At 40.3% G+C, this 26,861-nt stretch overlaps 1 pseudogene; it reads right to left on the bottom strand.

Moving 5' to 3' along the window:
* Positions 1-1,199: 1,199 nt before the first annotated feature.
* On the bottom strand, positions 1,200-22,929 carry LOC114907541 (annotated as a pseudogene).
* Positions 22,930-26,861: the final 3,932 nt, after the last annotated feature.

Here is a 26,861-nt window from a genome sequence, read left to right as displayed (position 1 = left end):
ACTCTAATTGTAGAAAGCAAGGTTTCAGTTCTGCTGAAGTCATAGCAGAGTTATGTGCCTTTATTATGATTAGATACCCTTATTGAGAACACATACATTTGGAGAAATGTGCATTGAATTTGGGAGAAATAGTGACATGATGGAAAGTACACAGATGCCAGGGTCAGACTGTCTTGTCTTTATGACTCAACTTAAATGTAACAGCAGTGTGATCTTGGGGAAATTAATTAACTTTTGGTAGCTCCACATTTTTTTCATTAAAAAAGAGACTACTTTAAGGATAAAATATCTAGAGTAGTACTTGGCCCATGGTAGGGATTAATTAAGTATAGTAGTGAAAGTAATAATAGCTATTATTTATTAAGCATTTACTGTGAACCAGAAACTAAAAAGTATTTCATATTTATTATCCCAATTGCTCCTCACAAAAATGCTATGAAATGAGTATAATTATTATCTTTACTCAACAGACTTAACAGGCCTGGGAACTGTGATTCAAAAAATGTTAAATAACTTTTCCAGGCTCACAGAGCAAGAAAGCGGTAAAGGTGGGATTAAATCCAAGAAAAATGACTGAGCTTGAATCCAAGATTTCAGTCACTTTGTCAAACTTCCTCTCCAAATAATAGGAAATTTGTATTAAATAATAATAATTAATATGGTATACTATTAGTCTCAGGCACATTGGCTTGACAACATAGCAAAATGGAAGGAGAATAATTAACTAAACAACCAGAATTTATTGAGTTACTCCTATGCGCCAGGTGCTGTGCTTTATACGGTTTTCTCACTTAATCTTCAGAGGTGGATATTATTATTCTGCATTTTATAAATGTTGAAACTGAGGCTTAGAGAGGTTAAAGCACTTGCTTTAGTCATTTACAACTGAGAGCCAGGATTGGAACGAAGGCTCATGTAAAGCAGTGAACGGAGCCACAAGGAAGAGAAGAGTTCAGAAGTGAAGAGGGGAGGGTGGCAATGGCTGGGAGTATGGCAGGAGAGGTAGTCAGGGCCAGACGTCCAGGGCTGTGGATGCCTTGCTATGGACCTTAGTCTTTATCCTGAGTAATAGTTCTAAAACAGAGAATTAATATGATCAGCTAAGACATTTCTTTTAGGCTTTGAAAAAAAAGATTTCATTAGAAACCTCCATCAAAAACAGTCTGAAATGTGTTTTGCATTATAAAGTTTTAAACATTCTATTCAAACCAACTTTCTTTAAGTAAAAACTTGATGGCATCATCAAAGCCATGTTGATACAATAATTCTATTATCCTCTTGCTTGATGGGGGAAGGGCTTGGTTAAGTCTCACCCAGTTTACCCTGAACAGTATGTCCTGGTTGGTGCTATTAACATAGAGATCCAGCTGCCTTTTGTCCTGCAGGGAGATGTCCAATCATCCACTGAATGGTGGCCTATAGGCAGGATGGGAAGGCAGATGGTGAAGCCTCCATCCACCCACTTCTTAACGAGGTCCCCCTGGAGGGAAAACTGGAGACTAAGTAGTTTTCTCTGGTCTTGGTGATGGAGACGTTCAGTCGGTGGTGGGCCAGCTCATGTGCGTTGCAGGGGAGAATCAACTCCATTCCACTCCTTGGATGGCAGATGACGAGCAGGACATGGCAGCAATCTTCCCTCAGCTAAGACATATTTTAAAAAGATATCTCCAATATCAAGGTAGTGGGTCCCCTTAGAGAGCTCAGTATGGCACAGAAATATCAGTGGGCTGCCTAGATTCCCACTAATCATATTTCCTCCTCCTGGGCACCGAGAAGGACTATATTCCCCAACTTTCCTTGCAGTTATGTTGGGTCCGCACAACTGAGATCCAGTAAAAATGATGTTCACTCCTTTCAAGTCTGACTATAAATCACCCTGGGCAGTACTTCCACACTCTTGTTTCCCTTTCCCCAATGACAATGGTAGTTGTGGACAGAAAATGGATCCCTGATTTATCACTTACGAGACTCCCAGCAGGACCACTGACCTTCATTGCTCTATGCAATATTAATTAAAAGGAGAAAACATTTTTTATTGTATTAAGCCACCGAAATCTAGAGTTTTATTTGTTACAGTCGATCAGTCCTTTTCCTTTCTAGCCTATCCTGACTAATTAATATTCTGTATTCTCATAGGAGGGAAAGTACTTCCTGTGGTGTGCGTGAAAGCTAAGGTTGACAAGGCGTGTGATCTTGATCATTCTATCTTTGCAGAGCAGATAGTGTTGTTGGTTCTGGGGCTTGTTAAGATGTTTCCTGAGAGCAGAGTGCTTTGATTCTGTCAATGTGACAGCCAGCCTCCAAAATGATCCCTAATAATCTTTGCTTCCTGGTATTCATGCCTTTGTTCAGTCCTCTTTTACATTGAATTAGGGCTGACTTATGTGACCAATGGAATACTGTGGAAATGATGGTATGTGACTTCAGGTAATAAAATGCTTTGCAGCTTCTGCCTTGGTCTCTTGGATCATTCACTCTAGAAGAAGCCAGATGCCGTCCCATGAAGACACTAAGCAACCCCATGGAGAGACCCATGTGGAGAGGACTGAGGCCTCCTGCCAGTGTCCAGCATGGCCTTGCTAGCTGCATGAGTGAGCCACATTAGAAGCTGATCCTCCAGCCCCAGTCAAGCCTCCGGATGACTACAGCCCTCAGCCTCCTGAGTTTTCCAACTGATGTCCCAGATGATGTGGAGCAGAAACAAGCCATCCCCACTGTGCCCTTTCGGATTCATGACCTACGAAACCATGAGAAATGCCAGCTGACTACTGTTGATTTAGTTCAGGAAGTTTTAGGGCAGTTATGTTATGCTGCAGTATACTACGACAGCCACTAACGTGGGATGGAATCAAAGAAGACCCGAAGGGGATTCCTGAACACAGAGTGGCCTGGAGGCCTGATTCTGGGCTAGTGGGCCTGTCTGCCTCTGGTGTGGACTTCTGGCTTCTATGGTAGCTCTTCAGCAGAGCTGTGGCTGCTTCCCCTCTACTTATTCTGCCTGGTTCTAGGAGCAACCACAGTAGATGATGCTTGTGCTCTCTATGACTGGACAAAGAACCTGGGGCACCTTTTCTCACTGAATGATGAGCTTTCTAGGTAGAATGGCAAGACATTTCTTTTAAGGTGTGCTGTTGTTATTTAATCCCTAATTTGAATTATCTTGAAAGTCAAATGGAATTAGAAAGAGAGTGTTAGCCTGTTTTAGAGACACGTTCCTTGTCACAGATTGAACTAAAATGAAGGTTCTATTGGCCAATCCATTTTCTTTCTTTTAGAAACTGCGATTGGGTAATCACGTAGTGAGAAGATCACTGGATTGAAAGTCAAATGACTTTGTCTCAAGCCCTGACCATACCTTTTGACAGCTAGATAATGTTGAAGAAATTACTAAATATTTCTCTCACTATAAAATTCAGGAGGTACTGATGATACCTAAATAAAAGGAATTAGATTGTTGTGAGAGTGAGGGTAGATAATATACTGGGACTGTTTGGGTAAAATATAAAAGGTTGCACCAATATTTTATTCAAAGGACATGTACTAAGTGTGTACTAGGGTTCAACCACCATTCTCGGATTTGCAAAGGAGCAGCAAATGGATTAAAAGCCATGCCTTCATAGAGATAACATTATATGCACGTAGAGTCATGTATTAGTTTTCTATTGCTGCCATAACACATTACCACAAAATTAGTTACTTAACACAATACAAATGGATTATCTTACAGTTCTGTATCTTTGAAGTCCAACATGGGTCTCACTTGGCTAAAATCAGGGTGGAGGTGGAGCTGCTTTACTTGCTAGAAGCTCAATGGGAGAATTATTTTCCTTGTCTTTCCCGCCTTCAAAGAGACTGCCTACATTCCTTGGCTCATGGCCTCCTTTCTCCATCTTCAAAGGTAGCACTGTAGCACCTTTCTGACCAGTCTTCTGTAGTTGCATCCCTCTTTGATTCACAACATTCTTCTGCATCCCTCTTCCACCTCTTGTAACTACACAGGTCCCACCTAGATAACCCAGGATATCTTAAGGTCTTTCAGTCTGCAAATTCACAGGTTCTGGGGACTAGGTTATAGATATCTTTGGGGGCCATTATTCTGCTTACCACATAAAGTATACTTTAGTTGCATTGAAATGCTCTAAATGACTACTTGCTCTTCAGTTTATATCAATATAACCAAAATCATACAGCACAGCTTACAATTTTATTATTATTGTTTTGTTTTGTACCCTAAGCTTATGCCTGACTTACAAGAATTAGGTTTGGATTAAGAAATTATTCCTTCCCAGTTCTGTCTAGAATTTTGCAGTTGTTTTTCCCTTAAACTATTGGGAGGTAGAGGTGGAAAAGAACCTGATAGGCAAAGGAGAAAACCCAATTCATTTATTATTTCTATGTAAAGCCTGGGTGCATGATATCTTATTCATTGACCTGGATCAGAACCAGTGTTGAAATCTTACTGCTGAGATGTAATGCTATGACCCTGAGGAATGAATTTAGTTCAGAACAAACAAGACCATCAGTGACAGCCACTGTCTATTTCTGGCACATTAAATCAAGATTTTTTGGAGTGTCAGAATCTGTTATAACTTGGATTGAAATATGACAACCTGTCAAAAAATTTCCACAACTGATAACATCCCCTTGAGGTTAATAGACAAAATTATAAGATGGAATAATTTGTGTAATATAATTCATAAATTCCTTGTCATAAAATCTCAGGGGTGGGATTTTATAAATATGTAGTCAGTTTTACTGCACCACTATGTAATACTTGATCCCTTATGCTTGAAATATATTTACAAAATAGAGTAAGACACATTTCAAGTCAATTCAGTTTGATAAGAGTTTGTAGGTAATTGATGATACATGATGCACACTCCTAGGTGCTGTGGGAGGTACATTAGAGGAATAAAAGATGGCTCTCACTGAAAAGCTTGTTGCTGTAAACTATGTAAACACAGAAAATAACTGAAGAACATTACAAATCAATATACTCAAGCCCGCCATAGACCAATGAACTATGAAAGCTCGGTGGGTTCTGTTGACATGATAAAGGCTGAAGGGATATTTAGGGACTCAGGATAGATTTAAAAAGTGTGGGGAGGAGCTTCCCTGGTGGCGCAGTGGTTGAGAGTCCGCCTGCCGATGCAGGGGACACGGGTTCGTGTCCCGGTCCGGGAAGATCCCACATGCCGCGGAGCGGCTGGGCCCGTGAGCCGTGGCCACTGAGCCTGCGCGTCCAGAGCCTGTGCTCCGCAACGGGAGAGGCCACAACAGTGAGAGGCCCACGTACCGCAAAAAAAAAAAAAAAAAAAAAGATATAAATGTAGTGTTTGCTGTTTATCTGTGATACACATTGTAAATAAACTGGATGTCATTACAATCAGGGAGCCAACCTAGTTGGCATATGGCAGAATAACAATTGTTTCCTTATATTCAGAAATTTCTGGATCATCTAGAATCTTCTTGGTTTTATCTGAAGTACTGTCTTTTGGAAATTCAGATGAAAAAGAGAGAATATTCTTGCTTATTTATCCCTCAATTGAAATAAAAGATAAAGGGAGGGGAAAAAAATCAGGGAGGTTTCCCTTCCTTACCCTACGTGCAGGTTTACTGAAAAATTTATTTCCGACCATGAGCCAGGGCTACAGATTCCCATGTGGGAGATGCCTTTAACTCATTTCAATTTGTCAGGCTGAAGAATCTTGGCGCTTTTATAGCTGGGGAGGAAAAACATTGGATCTTCATTTTTCTGTTGCTCTAAGTAGGGTTATATATGGAGGGAAATAGATTTGGGGAAAAAATGTCCAAAGAGTTTGACTTTTACTTACTTAGTTATTTAAAACAGAGTATATATGGTTTAAGATAAAATAGAATATCAACTTTAGAAGGTGTGTGTACATAAATAATTTTTAACTTTGTGGATGAAAATTAGGATTTTACTTGAAGGGCTGTTCGAAATTATTCATCGGTGCTCTGCTTAGCATATTCTCTTGGAAAATCCACTTAGAAGAAACAATAAGATTTCATATCTTCAAATAAGATGCTTAAAAATAGGAGACTCCAGGGCTTCCCTGGTGGCGCAGTGGTTGAGAGTCCGCCTGCCAATGCAGGGGACATGGGTTCGTGCCCCGGTCCGGGAAGATCCCACATGCTGCGGAGTGGCTGGGCCCGTGAGCCATGGCCGCTGAGCCTGCGCGTCCAGAGCCTGTGCTCCGCAACGGGAGAGGCCACAACAGTGAGAGGCCCGCATACCACAAAAATAAAAATTAAAAAAAATAGGAGACTCCTAAAATCTCTTAAGATCTCCTAAAAATAGGAGACTTTATTTAATTGCTTTTATACGTCTCTTTCCTGTGTAAGGTTGTCCTCACCCTTGTTTCGTCCTTGGTAGTTTTTGGTCTAGTTTTAAGCACTCCTGGCTTTTTCCTGCTTCTTTCCATTAGAACTACTTCCACAGTCCAATAGACTGTTAAGAAAGTTTGAGGGTTTTTCATATAATGATTTTTTTTTCCTCTGAAATTCTTCTTCGTTTTTTTTTGTAAACAGTGTTTCTCCATCCAGTTATATCTCTCTTTAATTATGCTTTAGCTATGCCTAAATAATTCTTTCTCCGCTTTAGTTTTCATACCCTTAGGTTATTTCAAGCAATCATCATGTCTCTCATCAGCTATGCTTTTAAGCTTGAAATGGCAGCCTTATTGACCGATGATGCTGTTTGAAATCGAGTGTTTGTAAATATAAGTTTGTGATTGTAGGACTTAAAGCATTGGATGGGAGTAAAATATTTTATTTATTTACTTTCATTTACTTCTTTGTGCTGCCAAAGGAAAAATGACAGAAAACAGTATTTGCTCTGAAAACTGTAGAAGAAAGTGTTTGACTTAGTTCATTCTTTCTGTGCTTCTATGAACATTTTCTCAGAGGGGGAGAATTTAGCTCCATAGTATTTCTTTATGAAAAATTACCCTATGTGTTTTCTATAAGAAGTAAAGGACTTTTCAGAAAAGTGAGAGCTAATTTATAAACAGATCTTAATGCATCTGAGATGTATAGGAGTTAAGAAAAAAGAAAAAACTGCTATATGTACTTATGTATATGTATTTCTGAAAATTTGTTTCAAACTGTATTTAGTTAATTGCTTCACTATGATACCAGTATTTTAGTTCCTTATGTGTTAAACACTGGAGTAAGAAAGAATAAGAAAGTCCTGGATCTTGCCCTTCAGAAGGGCATTCCACAGTAAGGAATAAAAACAGGTGAGCAGATAATAAAAATGCAAATGCAGTAAAGTGCCAAAATAAATGAGTAAGAACAATCTGGAATTTTAAAACATCCATTGTCCTGTAGGTAAAGTGAAAAATTCTAAAGAAATATAATCACTACCAGCTCCCCCAATTACTTTCTAAATTTGGATATTTGCATATTAGTTTTTTTTTTAATTGGGAGGGTAATTAAATTGTTGGCAAGGTATTCAGTTTCGTGTTTTTTACTAGAATTGGAGCTTTTCTATGTCAGAGTTAATGTATAATTATATAAAATGGGAAGAAACGTCTTAAAAAGACCACTTAAAAATTTGGTTCACAATTCAAAGAAAGTTTAAAAATGTGATTTAAAATACATCATAGCATCACACTAAAGAGAACTAGCCTCATTTACAATCTCATATGGCACTAAATTAAGAATTTGGTGTCATGGCAACCAACTAATTGATATGTAGACACAACCCATTGGGAACATAGGGCAATAGTTAGGATTATGTTCACCATATTTCATCTAGATAATCCTGCTTTAAAAAGCTAGATATTTTATCCTATTTTTTCAATGTCCTACCAAAATAAGGTTTTTGCCTCTGGCCTGAGCTGACCATTTATAGGTAAATTATTAATTGATTGACTGGATTATCACAAGATGAATAGGACCCAGCATTACATTCATTAAAATAATAGGAAGGAAAAACAGTTGGTCTACTTATTTTGACATCTAAGCTTCAAAATCAAAATTATATTTTATAGTTTTCTGCATAAAGGTCTTTTGCTCCTTAGGTAGGTTTATTCCTAGGTATTTGATTCTTCTTGTTGCAGTGGTAAATGGGAGTGTTTCCTTAATTTCTCTTTCAGATTTTTCATCATTAGTGTATAGGAATGCAAGAATTTCTGTGCATTAATTTTGTATCCTGCTACTTTACCAAATTCATTGATTAGCTCTAGTAGTTTTCTGGTAGCATCTTTAGGATTCTCTATGTATAGTATCATGTCATCAGCAAACAGTGACAGCTTTACTTCTTTTCTGATTTGGATTCCTTTTATTTCTTTTTCTTCTCTGATTGCTGTGGCTAAAACTTCCAAAACTATGTTGAATAATAGTGGTGAGAGTGGACAGCCTGGTCTTGTTCCTGATCTTAGAGGAAATGCTTTCAGTTTTTCAATGACAAACCATTGACAATGCTGTTTGCTGTGGGTTTGTCGTATATGGCCTTTATTATTTTGAGGTAAGTTCCCTCTATGCCTATTTTCTGGAGGGTTTTTATCATAAATTGGTGTTGAATTTTGTCAAAAGCTTCTACTGAATCTATTGAGATGATCATATGGTTTTTCTCCTTCAATTTGTTAATATGGCTTATCACATTGGTTGATTTGCATATATTGAAGAATCCTTGCATTCCTGGGAAAAAACCCACTTGATCATGGTGTATGATACTTTTAATGTGCTGTTGGATTCTGTTTGCTCATATATTGTTGAGGATTTTTGCATCTATGTTCATCAGTGATATTGGCCTGTAGTTTTCTTTCTTTGTGACACTGATGAAAGAAATTAAAGATGATACAAACAGATGGAGAGTTATACCATGTTCTTGGATTGGAAGAATCAACATTGTGAAAATGACTATACTACCCAAAGCAATCTACAGATTCAGTGCAATCCCTATCAAACTACCAGTGGCATTTTTCACAGAACTAGAACAAAAAAAAAAAAATCACAATTTGTATGGAAACACAAAAGATCCCGAATAGCCAAAGCAATCTTGAGAAAGAAAAACAGAGCTGGAGGAAGCAGGTGCCCAGACTTCGGACTATACTACAAAGCTACAGTAATCAAGAGAGTATGGTACTGGCACAAAAACAGAAATATAGATCAATGGAACAGTATAGAAAGCCCAGAGATAAACCCACGCACATATGGTCACCTTATTTTTGAGAAAGGAGGCAAGAATATACAGTGGAGAAAAGACAGCCTCTTCAATAAGTGGTGCTGGGAAAACTTGACAGCTCATGCAAAAGATTGAAATTAGAACACTCCCTAATACCATACACAAAAATAAACTCAAAATCTATTAAAGACCTAAATGTAAGGCCAGACACTATCAAGCTCTTGGGGAAAACATAGGCAGAACACTCTATGACATGAATCACAGCAAGATCCTTTTTGGCCCACCTCCTAGAGAAATGGAAATAAAAACAATAATAAACAAATGGGAGCTAATGAAACTTCAAAGCTTTTGCACAGCAAAGGAAACCATAAGCAAGACGAAAAGACCACCCTCAGAATGGGAGAGAATATTTGCAAATGAAGCAACCGACAAAGGATTAATCTCCAAAATTTACAAGCAGCTCATGCAGCTCAATATCAAAAAACCAAACAACCCAATCCAAAAATGGACAGAAGACCTAAATAGACATTTCTCCAAAGAAGATATAAAGATTGCCAACAAACACATGAAAGGGTGCTCAACATCACTAATCATTAGAGAAATGGAAATCAAAACCACGAGGAGGTATCACATCACATGGGTCAGAATGGCCATCATCAAAAAATCTGCAAACAATAAATGCTGTAGAGGGTGTGGGGAAAAGGGAACCCTCTTGCATTGTTGGTAGGAATGTAAATTGATACAGCCACTATGGAGAACAGTATGGAGGTTCCTTAAGAAACTAAAAATAGAACTACCATATGACCCAGTAATCCCACTACTGGGCATATACCCTGAGAAAACCATAATTCAAAAAGTGTCATGTACCACAATGTTTATTGCAGCTCTATTTACAATAGCCAGGATATGGAAGCAACCTAAGTGTCCATTAACAGATGAATGGATAAAGAAGATGTGGCACATATATACAATGGAATATTACTCAGCCATAAAAAGAAATGAAAGTGAGTTATTTGTAGAGAGGTGGATGGACCTAGAGTCTGTCATACAAAGCCAAGTAAGTCAGAAAGAGAAAAACAAATACCATATGCTAACACATATATATGGAATCTAAAAAAATGAAAATGGTTCTGAAGAACCTAGGGGGAGGACAGGAATAAAGATGCAGGTGTAGAGAATGAACTTGAGGACACGGGGAGGAGGAAGGGTAAGCTGGGACGGAGTGAGAGAGTGGCATGGACATATATACACTACCAAATGTAAAATAGATAGCTAGTGGGAAGCAGCCGCATAGCACAGGGAGGTCAGCTCGGTGCTTTATGACCATGTATGGGGGTGGGATATGGAGGGTGAGAGGGAGATGCAAGAGGGAAGAGACATGGGAACACATGTATATGTATAGCTGATTCACTTTGTTATAAAGCAGAAACTAACACACCATAGTAAAGCTATTATACTCCAATAAAGATGTTAAAAAATAATATTTTAATGAACAGTACTTAGTCACTATGCCAGCGACTACATTGAAAAAGTTGCATTTTGTTTAATAGAATAAAACTGTAATTTCATGCCAGTACAAATCAAAATAGTAGCAAAGTAACTGCCAGCTTTAAATACATTTATTAAGACAATAAATTTATTAATATAATAGTTGATATTTTCAGAGGTTCAGAGCACTGTCTATGCAGTAATACTTCTATGGACAAGCTAAATTTGCATTAGTCTGCCTTGCCAAAATAAGTTAAATTTTAGGTCAAATTAATTAGAGCTCTTTGGCATTTGGTGTACATAAAGGTAAAAAAATGAACTTGAAGCTTTGAAAGATGGTGTTTAAGATTAAATGAGGAGTACTGTTATATTTGGACTGGTTAATATTGTTATCTGTATACTCTTTACCATATAGTAAGCACATGTTCTAAGGATAGTTTGGCAAACAGTTTAAAGCGTAGTTTAAATAGATTTTAGGGTCTCAACTTTCTCATCTTAAAAGCTGAGAGTAGTAATTTGTGCCTTGCAGGGTTGCTCCAAGTATATGATGGCTAGTGTACATACAGGACCTAGCACATAATAAACGTTCAACAAACAGAAGCTGTAGTTGTCAGAAATGTCTTTCTCACGTGCACATGTTTTTCTGAGGTGCAGATTATTGCCCCAAGTCATAAAGCTCACCATTATATAGAAAGCACGTTAAATTCATAAAAGTGGGGAAATCTATAGGGAAACCGCAGAGAGAGAGACTCTCCTACTTTCAAAGTTGGCACTCACCCTAAGCCTCCTCAAAAACCCAGACAGACAGCACCAAGGACCCAGACAGACAGCACAAGGACCCAGACAGACAGCACCAAGGATGGGCAGAAAGGAAGTGAGGAAGGCCAACACCAGCCAGCCTGTGGTGCTGCTACCGTCAGGGCCAGCCCACCTGCCTCCCCTTGCAAACCCTTATGGGGCCTCACACTCACCTCCCCTGCCATCACCCAAGCTCCACGTGAGCACAGAAGTGTCCCGTGGTAGCCAGACCATCACTCAGTTACTGCCACAATTATTCACCTACAGCAGATTCCAGAATTCTCTGCTCCTGGATTCAGGGGATGTGCTGTAAGACTCTTCGAGCCTGGAGGCAATTAGCAGGAGACCAGAAAAAATAAAGGTGATGGCAGTCAAATTGTAAAAGCTGAAACCAACTAGCAATGTGAGGGTGAACTTGATATAGTTTGAGAGAGGGAAATATCTGTCACGTGTCTCTGTTTTCTTAACAAATGTGAATGAGTATTCAATAAAAATATTAGTTTTCACTTAGCTCTCTGAACTGTAGCCCCATAGCACAGTTGTTTGAGGTTCCCATTACTGGATTTCTGGGTTTAAAAGTGGAACTTTTAAACAAAAAGGGTCAACTAGTCCTAAAGTTAGATCTCTAGAAAAATTATAAGTTCTTTTGGTATTGATAGTTTAAATTTTACTTACTTGAATTTCTTCAGTAAAAAGAAAGACAATAAGAGAAAAATACTGTAAAGAGAAAATACCCTATTTGCTGAATTAAAATGTATGATTTTTAATAAGAATTTCATATGAATCCTCCTCCACACCTAATCCCACTTAACTATTTACTTTCTATAGCAAAAAAAAGGAGCTATAAATACAGCTGAAAGATATGTTAATTACTCACGTGAAAGACAAGTGACAGTAAACATGAGAACAACACATAACAATACATGCATGCGCACAGAAACCATTACAATGCCTGATTCTTTTGAAAAAGTACCCATCTAGAAAAGAATATATAGCGTAGGGCAGGTTTTGCCCTTCGTGCCTGTGATTAGAGTCCTAATGCTATGTTGCCTTAAACCGTGCCAATTTCATTTCTACAGTGAAATACACTTTAGAGGATGGGAAGAAAACTGATTATTTATCAAAGGGAGGGAGAAAACCAAAATAATCCACTGTATCTCATGAAGGAGTGGAGGTTGGGGTTAGGAAAAACCTCAGAAAGCATTATAATAATGGTACTTCTTTATTTTAAGTAACAAATAAAATAGCAAAACATTTTTTTTCCCATCATAAAACTGACTTTGATCCCCAGTACAGCCATTGAGTGGAAAATTGAACCACAGTATAATTGCTTTCCCTGTGACTGATAAAGTGGTGTAACAAATTTTGTGTTTGAATGATAAAATCAGCAATTGGCCCCTAGCATTTCCCTCTGCCATTCCTCCAAGGACACTCAAGTCCCATCAGGCTCCAGGGCAAGAGAAAGGATGGAAGAACTAACTGTAAATCTACTCCAAGTTATTGTTGGATTTCTCTTGCTTACTTGCTTAAGGAAATAAAAAAATAAAATAAAAATGTCCATGTTTGTCTTTAATGCCTAATATAAATCACTTCCGAATGTGAGGGGAAAAAACAGCTTTCGTTGAAAACTGATTACAGATGTAAAAAAAAAAAAAATTTAAAGCCATAGTAAGAAAAATTATTTTACTCAAGAGCAAAATCTTGTTAGAATGGGGAAATTGTCTTCGGAGTCCCAGGGACAAATGCTACAGCTGTTTGAGGCAGAGGCACAGCCAGAAAGATGCAGGAAGGAAACCATTTGTGAGCTCATTATGACAGCACTTAACTGTGGAAAGACACTTGCACTTTCCGGGTGGAAGCTCAGCAGAGCTCACCTGCGCATCACCACAGCTGAGTTTCCCAGCTTATTTGGGGTAACGATCCCAAATGGCTGTGCCGGTTGTGAAATTCTGTGGATCCCTCTCAATTTTTTTTTTTTGTAATACGCGGGCCTCTCACTGTTGTGGCCTCTTCCATTGCAGAGCACAGACTCCGGACACGCAGGCTCAGCGGCCATGGCTCACGGGCCCAGCCGCTCCGCGGCATGTGGGATCTTCCCGGACTGGGGCACGAACCCGTGTCCCCTGCATCGGCAGGCGGACTCTCAACCACTGCGCCACCAGGGAAGCCCCCCTCTCAATTTTTAATTTAGCTGGTATATTTTCCAGAAGAGGGTAAATTCCAAGCCCCTAGAAGAGACAGTGATGGTATTAGTGTATCTGGTAGAGGGGGAGGGGAGAAGAAGATCCCAGTGAAGCAAGGGCCCTATAATGAAAGCCTGAAAGCTTCAATCTGGGTGTCTTTGTGGAAGCTCATCTTGCACTGAAACACTTGGTTTGCACACCTGGACCCAGATTTGGTCGTCTGCAGGTACCTACTGAAATTCAGCTTTACACAAAGAAAATGTGTTTCTTGAGTAGTGCTTCTGTTTTGACCTGGAGATACGGCAACATGCAGAGACCCAAGGAAAAATGTTTGCAAAGATCAACTTCTTCAAGCTTCACAGAAGCTCTTCATTTCATTTGGTGCACTCAGATTAAAGCACAGTCCTGTAGTAGGAGGGGTTGGGGGAGGGATGGAGTTGGGGGAGGGTTGGGGTTAGCAGACGTAAGCTATTATATATAGAAAGCATAAACAACAAGGTCCTGCTGTACAGCACAGGGATATATTCAATGTCCTATGATAAACCATAATGAAAAAAAGGCTGTATATGTATGTATAACGCAGAAATTAACACAACATTGTAAATCAATTATACTTCAATTAAAAAAAATAACTTAAAAAAATAAAAACAGTCCCTAAAAGCAGTCAGCCAGCCTCTCCAGCACTTGGTACTTGATACAATGGAGAACCCTAACAGGCAGCCTTATGAGCAATTTTGTAAAATTATCCTAATACTTTTTTGTGTTTTCCAGATTTCTGTGTGAGCATAAATAGCATTTGTTTCATAGTTTATATATACTTTGGACCTCTTGAGTTGTTTTTCTAATTTTAATGTTGGAAATTTTCAACATGTGTAAAAACAGAAGTGTCAGTATCCTGACAGACCCATCACTCATGTCCACAGTTGTTAAATGGAAAGCAGTGGAATCCATGGGAAACTGTGTCATCTCCATGCTCTCACCCTTGCTGCTGCCAGAATACTCTACGTGGCAGACAGAGTGATCCTTTAAAACATAGTAGGTCAGGTAGAATCCCTGTTCAAATCCTCCGCTGGCTCCCTGCAGTGGCTTGAATAGTGCCTCCTGTCCCCACTCAATAGATAATATCTGTCCCGACTGCCGGAACCTGTGAATATGACTTTATTTGGGAAAAGAGTCTTTGTGGAGGTAATTAAATTAAGAAAATCGAGATGAGATCATCTTGGATGTAGGGTGAGCCCCAAATCCAATGACAGGTGTCCTTATAAAGAGAAAGGCAGAGGAAAATTTGGGGCGTACAGACAGAGCAGAAGGTGATGGGACGACAAGGGCAGAGGTTGGTGTGATGTGTCTACAAGCCAAGGAAGGCCAAGGGTTGCAGCAGCCACCGGAAGCCAAGAGGAAGGCACAGAACAGATTCTCTGTCAGAGCTCGCAGAGGGAACCAGTCCTGATGACACCTCGATCTCAGATTTCTGGCCTCCAGAACCGTGAGAGAAAAATGTGCTGTTGTTTGAAGCCACCGAGTTTGTGGTAATTTATGATGACAGCCATGGGAAACTAACCTTCACAGTTGTCTCCACGAGGCTCTACATGATCCGGCCTCTGTCCATGTCTCTCCGACCTTGTTGCTGTCTTGCTCGGCTCCTGCTGTATTGACGCTTCTGCTGTTCTTTGGCCGTGATAGGTTCATTGCTGTCTCAAGCCTCCGAACTTCACCTCTAGAAGGCATTTCCCCCAGATCTTCACTGGACTGGCTTCTCCTTTTCATTCAGAGCCCTATTAAATGCTGCTCCTTAGGGAGGCCTTCCCTCATCATCCTGCTTAAAATAGCCACTTCATTCCCCACACATCGTTCTCACTTCTTGCACGGCTTTATTTGTCTTAATGTAGTACTTATCACCACCTGACAACCCACCAGCATCTTCTTGTTTATTAGTTTATTTTGTTCCACTTTAATTTCAGGCTCCTTGGAAGCAGGAAATTTTCCTCTTGTTCACTCAATCTTCAACACCTAGAATAGTGTCTGGGTCTGGAATTAATACTTGTTGAATGACTGATTTAACCTGAAACCTAGAAAAATTGACTTGGATATCTATGGCAGCATTCTATTTTGCAGGAAATGCATCAGTGGTCCACCTCTCAAGGCATGCATCCTCAGAGATCTTGGAACTTCATTGTAATAATTGTCATCTTAAAATAAACTGCCTCTCTGAAGCTGGATTCCAGACAACCAGTTTTCAAAAACAAAAGGGGGAATCTTGACAAGTTTGCCTCCAGGGCAAGAGTGGCTTGGCGAGGCTCCCTGGGAAGCACACCTTGATTTATCCCATCAGGTATCCTCTTCGGCAGTCCCAGGGGGCGCTAGATGGCCATGGTACACCCGCTTCAGATGTATGTCAGTGATTCTCTAAGAAAGGAGAGAAGACAAGGATTGGAGTTGGTGTTTGAGCACAAGGTGGAAGAAAGCGAATGGGATTAGGAATATAGTTCATTTTTTTCCCATGAGCCAAACAGTCACTTTCCTTGATGTCAAAAGAAGAACCAAAGAGGATGCATTGACAATTTAACCATCTCTGGCTTAAGTTTTTTAAGAGGATGGTATTTGAAGATTCACCTTAGAGACCACTTGAAACTTACTTAGAATGTTGAGGGAGAGAATACTGCATGTTTCGGTCACCAAGAAAAGACAATGGAAGTATTTAGAAATATAGTTAATTTTAAAGATGATGACAACAACTAACAGAAACTACATTACCTTTGAAGTAATGAAGGACTTCAGCCAAGAAACTGGAGGCAAAGTCAAGATAAATGACAGTGTACCCAGTTGGGCAAATGCCACAGGGAACAGGCCGAGCCAGGATCAGTGCTATTTAACATTTTTATTTATGATCCGGTTGAGAGAACGAGGAACACAGTCATGAAATGCACAGATGCTACCAAATTCAGAGGCATTGCAGATTCAAGGGAGAAGGGAGAAAGGAGACCAATGAGCGGGCAGAGAGAAAACGAATTTCCACTTGGAAGATCTACCAGGGGAAACAGATGAAACACTGAAAGCAGTAATGCTGAAAAGAATGTCTGTTATTCCAAAAAGAGGACTCAAATTTAAAGTAAAGCTCTAAAAAGGTTAATTTGGGCTACCAGGAGCTCTAAGATCTTAAGACACCACAGGATGTGGGATCTTAAAAAACAAGACAGGGGAACAAATGGAAAACTTTCTGAATCTCATTCCAGCCCCTTTACTCCTTCCAAGGGGGAGACTAGGGAGAGGTCAACTGGCTATTTACAGGTTTCTCATTCTAAGTATAAGGATCCTAGAAGATAGATCTGTCTGAGGTCCGGCTAACCCAACTCCAGAAGGTTTGACAAACTCATGTATCAACTTGTCCCACTGATCAACTCAGAGCTGGCTAACATTTTTATGAGGGTAAAATGAGACAAACCCATTTATTATGACAGGTGCATGGAAATTTACGCTCTCAAGATTGAATAAAAATAAAAATAATTTAATTTTTATACTTACAGATAGAAAAATGGGGAACAAGAAAAAGAGTAAAATAAAGGAAAGAAGGAGTGCAGAACAGTCCAGGCATATGAGCCCTAGAACATGAGCTTAGGGTAGTGGATGAGATGTTTCGAGAGGCGTTTCCCATATCTGATAGCCAGAGTGCCCTAAATTTAATTAGTGATGGTTTCTCAGCCTCACCACAATGGACATGTTGAGGCAAATGATTCCTTGTTTTGGAAAGGGGGTGATATATGACCTGAGCATTTCAGGATGTTTAGTGACATTAGGGAACCCCACCCTAGTTGTGACAACCACAGTTATCACCAGACATCGCTAAATGTCCTCCTCCAGTGGAGAACTACTCAGCTGGATCAGTGGAATTGGAGAAACATCCTCCAAACTGGGAAATGTTTCTGTGGATTGCCAATAGAAAGATGTTTTTTCTCTGTATCTCTATAGACTCTCTATGGCCTGGTGGTTTAGGTAGCCTTTGAAGTTTCAGAAAGGATGTAAAGATATTTGGCCAAGTCACTGGGTTTGAGATGCATTTTTTCATTTGACTCTAAACAGGCATGGAAATCTGGAAAACTCTCCCATTTCCTTTTAGGACTTCAGGAGACACTTATGACTTTAAAGCTTCCAACCTGCTGGCCCTGGGCTGGCCTATCTTAGGGGGGTGGTGACCTACAGAGATGACGCATGGTGGCTCCCCCTGGTCCATCCTTCCCAGAGCAGAGCGTTGCCCTGTCCACTGAGACTTGAGTCCACTGAGCTAGTGTTTGATTTTGAAAAGAAGGGTGACTGAGCTGCGGCCTGACCAGCTTTATGCAAACCCAGCTGATACCCGAGGCAGGAACTGTAGTGTGTCAGCACCACATTCCCACGGTCTGGATGCCCCCGACCTGCACTGTTTGCAAACACAATCAGGTGGGATCAGAATCACTGCAGGTCCTAACTTTCTGGAGCAACCTTGAGAAAGTATATTGGAGGGTTTTATATATTGATTTAGTGCGGTAATATGAATATGATTTTTACCTCTAGTCAACTTCTTTCTTCAGAACACTCACAGAGGGGACTGAGAAAGTTTCTCTGATTCCGCCGACTACTGATGTGGTAAACTTCACGGTGACTCTTTGACCTGTGCCTTTCTTCCCCTTTCTCTCATCTGCACCTCCCCCTCCTCCTCTGTTCCTCCGGAGAAAAGAGCTTTCCCGGTTTCACGGTGGGGCTCACGTGTCTCCGCAGCTCACCGCTGATGCAGTGACTGATGGTTGGCAGTGCTGCCTCTTTGACCTGGTCAACGTCAGAAGCTGCTCTCAAATCTCAGTCATCTCTGACAGCCTTTGAGCAGAGAAATGAGACAGCCTCCCTGACACAAAGGCTTCTGGCCTGGGGTAAAAAATTCCTTTTGAAAAAAAAAATTCGAACACTCTACCGACCACACTGCTTTCCATTCATTTTGTGGTCTGGCCCATCCATCCCCGACTCCACATTAGCTTTCAGACATTATAGCCTTTTCTATTTCTTGGAGGGCTAGCTGCGGTAGCTCAGATGTTTGCACATTGTAATGGCTTTGTCCTGGTATAGCCTTCAGAGCAAAGAAGAAAACTGGGCAGTTTATACTGCAGCAGTGAATTTTGACTTTTGATTAGCAAAATGAGAGTTCATCTTATTTCTTACTATATTGCCCAGGTGTCAATCCAAATAATATGGGGAGAGTTACAAGGATATTTTGTACAACACAGGGAATATAGCCAATATTTTATAATAACTATAAATGGAGTTTTTAACTTTTAAAAAGTGTGAATTACTATAATGTACACCTGTAACATATAATATTGTACATCAACTACACTTCAATAAAAAATAATAATATGGGGGAAATAAAGGAAAGATAGGACCCCAGGATTAATATAGAGAACAATCAGTTTCATTGAATCAAAATGACATTCTGGAGTCTTTTGAATGAGAATATAGTATGTAAATAGAGGCAATGTATGTGATTTAACATTTAATTTAGTTTAACTTAGGCAAATGAAAAAAAAAAAAAAAGACCTGACTATTGATCCTGATTTCTTTCTCTATTTGGTAAGTAAACTGTCCTGATAGAGTAAAGCTCCATTTCCTTGATCTCAGAATGGGATAAAATTCCTATTTCTCTCAATTTTAGCCTCAGTCCATTTATGTTTAAAAATGTCAAGTCTTTGAGATTATTAGAGAAAAATACCTTAAAATACTATTTATTTTCCCTTTGAGTCAGCCAGGTTGATAGTAATACTTTGCAGTGGCATAAGTGGTTATTATGCTGTAGAGCAACATAAAACAGTAGGTGTAGATTTTTGCTGAGAAGAAGCTGCCCAGCTGGGGCTACACTTCCCAGCATCCCTTGTATCTAGGTAGGGTCATGTGACAGAGTTCTGATGAATGGAAGATTAGTGGCAGTGAAGAGCACCAGCTTAAGGCTTGACACATAAAAACTTCCCAGCAGAGTTGTCAGATTTAGAGAATAAAAACAGAATACCCAATAAATGTGAATTTTCAAATAATTACATGACACATACTTATACTAAAAATTATTCACTGTTCATGTGGGCATCCTGTATCTTATCTGACACCTCTATTTTCATGGAGGATCCTCTCTCTCCTCCCCTGATGTCTGTGCCCAGGGAGATTTTGGAAGCCACACTGAATCTGGAAGTCTCCACCTGTCTGTGCCCTCGACTGGCTGTGTGGAGCAAAGCCCAGCTCCTGCCACCAATTAGATTGTACACAAGCAAGAAATTTACTCCTATTGTGTTAAGTCACTGAGATTTAAGTATGTATCTCTTTTTAGTGTATTTTAACTAATAAACATGCAATCCTAAAACAGGAAAATTTCTTTGCCTCTTGCCCACTTACCAGTAGACCTCCGAGTAGCATTCAGAGGGACTCAGAGGCCATCTTGTCCAAGCCAAGGCTTTTATAGAAAAGGAAGCTGAGTTCTAAACAAAGGAGTGACTTGGCCACAGTCTGTCAACTACTACAGAGCAAGGATTAGAGTCCCCCATTTTTATCTCTCCACCTGATCCCCTTCCTACCTTGCCACAGGAGTTTTCCTCGTATTCTCTGTTCACCACCAAACGATGGACACCTACCAAACCCGAAATCGCCAGTGATACTATACAATTTCAGATGGTTCTTTGTTCCTCACATGGCTTGTCTTATGTGAAAAGAAGGATGTCTGTGATGGCAATGACATGGGACGCATGTTACAGGAAAAATGGCAGATGCAGACGGTATCTAGAGCAAATGTTGCTGGAATTCAGAGACAAAGGTATTTCGGAGAGGGGTGTTGGGTGGTAGTTGTTGAACCTGAACAAGACTGGACAAAAGGGACAGAGCTTGGACCAGCGGAGAGGTCTGGGTACAGGGGACATTCCATGCAGAGGGAAAGTGAAGAGCTTAGGGACAGATAGTCACAAAACAAGACTTGAGCAACTGATGTCGCAGTGTCTTGTGGCTCATATGGCAAGTGGTCAAATAAGGGAGCCCAAATTAATATGATCTCCTTGGATTCAGTGGGACAGACATCTGCACTGGAAAACCAGGGGTGTTTCTGCTGTCTGAGGCTCACAGCGTCGTGACCATAACCCCTTTAAGAAATCATAAGCTGACAGGTTGCTCTGGACTTTAGGGATGCATTGTGATAAGATACATTGTGATAAGATTTTAGAGTGGATTGTGATAAGATACATTGTGATAAGATTTTCTTCTTTAGAGTGGAGACAACACATACCCTCAGTATTCTTCCTGAGGTTCAGGGAAACCAGTACCAATATTGTAATATGGATTCTCCCACTTGTTAATGGGAAGTTAGAAAACCATGAATCTCAGTGGGCTGGGAAACTGAAGGATGTGAGGAAGCTTTTTATTTCCTCTTCAGATTGTGGGAATGTAGTGTTACTTGCTGCTGGATCCTCTCCAGTAGGGAGGATCATTCTCCCTGTCAGCATCCTCAATGATAATGTTGACTCCTGTGAGTATGGGCCTTACGCCTTAACCCACGACCATCTTATATGGTTGGTTGGCTTGTACTATGATTTTCCGTACTACAGTGTATGATAGGGTAAGGATTATAGGATATTTAAAAAAAGGAGAGAAGATTTTTGCTGAATTTTCTTCGAGAGGAAAGGCCACTCGTTATCTGAGAAAAGTCTGAATTTAGGTTTAAACACTGGACTGACCTTGGCACACTAATCTGTGAACCCTTTTGTCCATCTAGATGTGGCTGTATTGTGCAGAGTTCACGCACTTTATCACTGTTTCGAGTTTCTAAAAGCATAATTATTACCTATGAGGTGTTATCTGAGAATAGCTGTAGTAATTCTTTTTGGTTGATTTGTGTAAACAAAAATGTTTAAGTAATTTATAATTTAAATATTTGTATATTTACAAAAATCAATAAAAATTGTTGTTGTTATTAATAGTAATTGTTATTAACCAGAGCTCTTTTTCACCCATTCCGTGGACATCCATGGACACAATGAATTTGGTGAAGCGGAAGAGCCTGTGATTAAGAGTGTGAGTGCCAGGGTCACATGCCGGGGAATCCTGGCTTCTCAAGCCATGAGTCTCATGGCCCTAGGCCTAAACCTCTCTTTGCTTTCTGTCTCAGTTACTCTTGCTGCATAAGAAATTACCCCCAAACATTGTGGCTTTAAACAACTGCTTTCTTCTGTTCATGGGTTCTGAGAGTCAGGAATTCAGATATGGGCACCACGGGGATGGCTGTTTCTGTTTCATGATAGCTGTGGTCTCAGAGGGGAAGACTTGGAGCCTGAGGATGACTTGGATGGCTGAAGACTCTCAAAATCCTATGAAAGCTGGAACTGCCAGGGCCGGGCTGGGCTGGACTGACCAGAACTGCTCACCAGAGCACCTCCCTGTGGCCTCTCCCTGTGGCTGGACCTTGTCCCACAGTGGCAGCTTCAAGGTGGTCATACTCCTCATATAGCTGCCCAGGCTTTGTGTAGGAATGCGCCACAAGACAAGCTAGAAGCTGCATTGCTTTTCATGACCCATCCTTGGGGATATAACCCTGACTTCTGCCTTCTTCTATTGGTTGAAACAGGACCAGGTCCTTCCAGACCCAAGAGCAGGGACCTAGATCCCTTCTCTTGCAGCTGTGTTGACAACTTGTAGAGTTTCTTTAAATGAGGATAATAATGGTACCTTCCTCATATGTTTGTTTTTCAGGTTTATAATGAGACATTGTTCATTGACTGCTAAGAATAGGGCATGGTCCACAAGACAGCATTCAAGCAAGGACAGCTCTTATTATTCTAGGCATCAGGCTAATGCTGAGGCCTCAGAGATGAAGGGGACTTTCAGCTTGGCCTCTTTGAGAGCTTCAAGTCAGGTGCACTGAATTTGTTGGGGTCCTTTGTAGGCAACCTCACCCTTCCCCAGAAATCTAGGAGCAAAGTATTATCTAATCCCATTGCTCAGCTCATTTCATCCTCAGATGGTCCTGTGAGGTGAGCAGGGATCAACTTTGTTCTTGTACTTATTTAACCAAGGAGAAAACTGAGGCCCAGAGAGGTTAAATGATTCACCTGAGGTCAGAGGGAAATAGTGGCAGAAGGCAGGGCTGGAGGACAGTTCACAGGCCTGGGTCTTTGGTTTCTGTAAGTCACCTGTGGGAGCTGGGAACTGGTCCTTTGCATATTCCTTTTCTGAAGGGGAGCGGTGGGGACTTAACAGCCACCACAAGGAAGGAGCAGGACAGGCGCTGTAGGCACGGGAGCCCAAAGCCTTCATCTCGCACATTGGTCTCTAATGAAGCTGTTGTCACGTTTCTATCCTCTCCGCCCTGTAGGAAAACCCTGCGACACCGGGGGACCTTGTTAAAAGAGATGCTGTAGCAGGAGGCGCAGTGCAGGGAGCTCTCCGCACCCCCGTGACTGCTCTGTGGTTACTCCCTCCAGCGGGTCCCTCCTCCACTGTCCTCCCCACAGCTCTCCCACTTGCACTTTCACTAAAAATAAATCTCCCACTAGCTCCACCACGGTCTTCTGAACGGGCACAGCGATAAATTGAATTTCCAGCTTACATTAGAGCTTGGCAAGTGGAGAAGGAATTTTACAAGGGCTGTTCATCTGTGCCTCTCAAACTAGCGATTGTTCCCAGCAACAGAGAAGAGGGGCTCCTGCTCCCCTGATTCCTTGTATTTTCTTCCTGGTGGAGTCAGATTTGCATTCTCTTCTAATCCAGTCAGACTGCCAGGGCCAGGCCCCCAGGGCATGGATTCTGAGTTCTGTAGGGTCTGTGCCTGGGAGAGCTGCTGGTATAAAACTCGCAGGGGGCCTGGGAGGCTGGCTTTTAATCCCCAGCTGGGCCTTGGTATTTTTTTCTCCTTAAGGGCAGCAGGGTTATCGGAGCTGAGAGAAGGGTGACAGATAAGTTCCGTAATTCATTTCACCCCACTTTGCACAAACTATGAATGTCTTTGTCACTTATTTTTGCTCCTGAGAGCAAACTGATTATTTTGACAATCATCACCTACCACCTGGAATTTAGCATCCCAGATGAACTTGGATGAGGCTCCAGAATAGAACTGCTACCAGTAACAATGGCAGGAGATGTTACGCATGTATATTTAAGAGCTTCACTGGAAGATCTATCAAGTGTGTTACCAGATAAAAATCCAGTTGATTCTTATGCATATGAACTTAGAAAATCACTGGTGAGGACCTACAGAATGAAAATACCCATTTTACAGATGATAATAGAACTAGTAGGCAGTTGATCTGAGGTTTGGAAGATGGATAGGGGTATTGGTCAGAATAAGCTACTATAATAACCCCATGATCTTGGTGGCTTAACATAGTGAAGTGTTAATTCTTGATTAAGTTGATTCATCACAGGTCAACAGGGAGATTTTACTATTGCACTCATCAGGCAAGCAAGCTCCTTCCATCTCCTTCTGTGGTCTTGGGACTCCTCTACTGAATTTCATTCGAGTATAAGAAAAGAGAGTGTAGAGAGACATGTATATCCCAAAACACCTCACATATGACTTCTGATCATGTACCTGTCTTCTGTCTTACTTCTGCTCATGTTTCATTGGTGAGACTGAGTCATGCACCATAGCCCCTACGTGGGCGTCTAGGACATGGAGGCCAGCAGTGTGCTAAGAAAGTAGAGGAGAACACGGATATTATTGAGCACTAAGCTTGTCTCTTAGAGAAAGTACTGGGTAGTCATTTTAGGAGAAGAGAATAACGAGTACAAAAGAATCAGCAGGAGCTTTCAGAGGTCAAATGAAGAAGAATCATTAGTTAACTGAAAAATAAAGAGTATGGGAAGGCAAGTTATAGGGTATGTGGAGAAGTATCTTGCATAGCTTTCAATGATATTCTCAGTGTTGATGGATGATTGTTGGACACTATTGACCTATTAAAGTCTTCTCAAAACTTGAATTATTCAGTGACAGTTTCCTGATTATAAAATAGTGAGTGTAGAGTAGAAATTTCAGACAATGTGGAAACTACAAAGACCAAATTTCAAATCCCCTGTACTTTTAGGAAAAACTATCAATATTTTAATAAGTGAGAACAAGGCCTGTGGACTCAAACCATTTGGGTTTTTGTTATTTATTTCTTCATCACTTACCAGCTGGGCAATCCTGGGCAAGTTACTTTGACTCTATGTGCACATTTATTCATCTGACAATTATTGTGAGGATGAAATGAGAAAACACACATAAAGGAATCAGAACAGTGCTTCTGCATGATAAGAACTCAATAAATGTTAAATATTATTATACTGTGAGCACTTTTTCTATGTTATTACACGTTTTTTTCAACTAGGCAAGATTCCCATAGATGTGCTTATTATAATGTATTTAACCAACATCTTGTTATTAGGGATTTAGTTTGTTTCTTTTCATACTGTGAGTGTGTATATGTGTGTGTATATATGAGTTTCAAAGTTGCTTGTATCCTTCTTTATTTCTATGAGATAAATTATAAGATTACCAGATCAACAGCATATTTTTAAGCCCCTTAACATATAATACTTAAATTGCCCTCCAGAATTGTTGTGCCGTTAATACTTTCACTAGCACAGTATGAGAAATTCAGTTTTCTGTCCTCTCTCCAACCTGTGTTAATATTCAAATACTTTGAAGGTGAAGATGGTATCTTATTTCATAGAATTTTTGGATTCTGGTAAACCAGAATATGTGATGATATTAACCATGCCTATTTGTTAACATGTTAGTTAGACTTTTCAACTGTACGTGCATTTGAAAAGAGGACTCCCTAGACTAAGTGGGGTTTATGAATCTAAAGTAAAGTAAAGTAAAAGTTTTAGCTGGACATTTGGGGATATATTTTGGGCCCTTCAATCATGTTAGATGGAAACCATCTGAAATTCATTTCTTCAATCCAATTCCTTATTTCATGTGCCAGACTCTATCTAGAACACTAGCTTTAGAGAATTACATGCTTAGAGCTGGACAGAGCTTTACAAGAAATTGTGGGCCAGATAAGTCTTCCCATTACAAATCACGCCAGCTCTAATAGTTTCCAGAGGAGCAAACGATTTAAGGTGAGCAGCTGTTTGAGATGTCTCTAGGTACTACTTCCCACTAATCTATGGCCATCACACTACTTTTCAGGACTATTTGAAAACAAAATGACAAAGATGCTGTTGCCTTCAATTCCAAACTACCTGTAGGGGTTCATATCCTCTTCCAGGATTTGAGGAGACACTGATGGTAGGAATGTTGGTTTCAGAGTGTTACAACTACCTCTTATCAAAGCACCAAGTGGTTTTGTTTACTTCCTGAGTATGATTCAATAATGCAATTCAGGCAAGTTGCAAATTCCTTGTGGCAATTCCTATGAGGACTTCCAAAACCAAAAACCAGGTGTTACCCATAAATGCCTGTAAATTACTCAAACATTAAATTCCCCCCATCAGAGAAAAAAGAGGGATCCAGTAACAGAGGATTTTACCCATGTTATCTTCAAATAATAAAACAGGACCACACACTTTCCTAAAACCAATATAATGAGAGTATGTCTCTGTGAAACCTAAATACTCATTTAGAAAGAGAATCATTCAATCTGTTTGCAAAATTGTTTGGAGTAGTTTTTACTGAATTGACTTAAAAAAAAAAAAGACCCTGCATTTTCTGAAACAATGGCTGTTTGGCATTAGAGGATTATAACATATGCCAAAGATCAGCAAACTTTGTCGAAAGATAATATATAAAAAGTACTGTGCCCAGTGCCATAACTTTTAGCTAGTATTATTATTTCTCATTAATTGTACCGTGTTTTACTCCAGACATAAGGCATACTTTGGATGAAGTTGAAAAAGAAAATAATAAAAGAAGAGGAAGTGAAGTGTAGAAATGGGAGACTGGCAATCATGGGGAGGAGGGAGAGGAGGAGCAAAGCAAAGGAAGGAAGGAAGAAGGGATGAAGGAAGGAAGGAAGAAGGGATGAAGGAAGGAAAGAAGAATGAAAGGAAGGGAAGAGAAAAAACATACCATTCCCTCTAGATCCCGACTTTTGAATAAGGAATGGAATGACTTTGTATATCCCCCCTTCCCGTCCTAAACCCTCTGCAGCACATACACATGCAACCCTCCCCCACATTGAAAAGACATATGAGCCTTCAGTAATAATGAGTGGACAGAGCAGTGGAAGGAGTTATCTACCTTCACTGCAGGAGTTCTC

Source organism: Monodon monoceros, unplaced genomic scaffold (genome assembly GCF_005190385.1).
Source record: "Monodon monoceros isolate NGI ecotype Baffin Bay Population unplaced genomic scaffold, NGI_Narwhal_1 Super_Scaffold_3, whole genome shotgun sequence".
In the NCBI taxonomy this organism is placed as follows: domain Eukaryota; kingdom Metazoa; phylum Chordata; class Mammalia; order Artiodactyla; family Monodontidae; genus Monodon; species Monodon monoceros.
The sequence above is the reverse complement of the archived record's forward strand: the minus strand, read 5'-3'. Positions and strand labels throughout refer to the sequence as shown.